We start from the raw sequence: 1,581 nt of genomic DNA, 5'->3' as shown, positions 1-1,581 counted from the left end.
AGACCACCACCACCGAGACCACCACCGCCAAAACCAGCACCGCCAAAACCAGCACTGCCAAGACCGCCACCGCCAAGACCAGCACCACTTTGCCAGGTCGGAGTGACTGGGGTCGATGAAGCAGGAGTCGAGCCACCGGTCCCCTACATGTTTGAGAAGAGATTCTAGGGTTAAATATGATATGATAGTGTTGAATGAACGAGAACGCGTTTATCAGTAGTTAGGCAAATGTACTAACCGGAGTGTCGCTGCCTAGTACCACCCATTCATCGACGTGGGCACGTGTGGGGGTTCTCCTGCAGGTGGTGGTGAGGGTCCAATTTGTTGTGGATCCGTGCGGTTAGTCCAAGACGCCAACATAGCCTGGATGTTAGTTAAACAAGCAAACTAGAAGGTCAGAAGGAATGAAAGTGCAAATTTTAGCTTGGTTTTAAGAGGGCAAAACTAACCGTCATCACTTGACGGTTGTAATCATCATTTGCCTTCACTCGTTGAAAGTACTCCCACACCTCAAGACTCCTATGCTCGACAAAGGCCTTATATCCCTAAAAATTTAGGTTGTTTCTAAGTGGGCAGTGCTGAAAATAAACTGAGGAAGTTAAAGAGAAAGAAGATAAGGGGGAAGTACTTACAACATGCTGGCGGGCTAAGGGAGGCTACGAACGCTCCGTACTCTCTAACGGGCTTGGGTTGGTAGTCCGAAGCCGTGTGTATGAGACCGAAGGAGTGATCAAGCCATCGAAACATGGGTAGGGACCATGGGGCTTCCCCTGGATGGACACCACCCCTGTGTCGTTGATCTGAGACTGGGTGGCGCCAAGAACATCCGGATCAGCCGTATGCAACATCTCAAAGCGCTGAGTGTAAGACTGAAGGTGCTCCTCGGTCTTGCCGTAGTACTCACTCTCACTGGCCTTGCGATCACTCCGCTCACGGGCCATATTCCACGACTCCATGTCTGAGAGCGGCCTCTTCAACTTGTGCACCTGCAATGTTAAACATAAGTTAGCCAGACATAAGAACATAATGGTAAAAACAAGAAAAAAATGCATCATGCATATACATATACCTTCCTGGCCTTGAAGCCCCAATGCACTACAAAAAAAACACACATCCGTGACATTTTGGGCCAAACGAAATTTTTTCTGTCATACTTATGACACTTCTATGATGATAATTGTGACAAAACCCGGTATTATCATAGATGTGGTGGGCTCCTACTTCTATGACAAAAAAATCATGATAGAAAATGGGCTTTTCATCCTGGGCGGGCTGGAGACGCAGCTGCATGACCTTCTTTGGGCCGTCCATGACGAAAAAAACCGTGGTAGAAGCGAGGGCGAGGAAAATTTCGGGGAGTACTCGGTTACGGTGGGTGGTCGGGGGGCCGAGCGATGTGTGTTTCTCTCGTACTCATACGCGTGTGGTTACGAGGCATTGGGCTCTAACTAAACCCGAGCGAGGTGTTGCCTAACTGAACCCAAGTGATTGCACTGCAGGCTACGCATTACTGAACCCGAGCGATCGATTAATGGCTGTTAACTGAACCCGATCGAACGATTCCTTTGCTACTGCTGCTAA

The sequence above is a fragment of the Triticum dicoccoides genome, chromosome 1B (genome assembly GCF_002162155.2).
Source record: "Triticum dicoccoides isolate Atlit2015 ecotype Zavitan chromosome 1B, WEW_v2.0, whole genome shotgun sequence".
In the NCBI taxonomy this organism is placed as follows: domain Eukaryota; kingdom Viridiplantae; phylum Streptophyta; class Magnoliopsida; order Poales; family Poaceae; genus Triticum; species Triticum dicoccoides.
The sequence above is the reverse complement of the archived record's forward strand: the minus strand, read 5'-3'. Positions refer to the sequence as shown.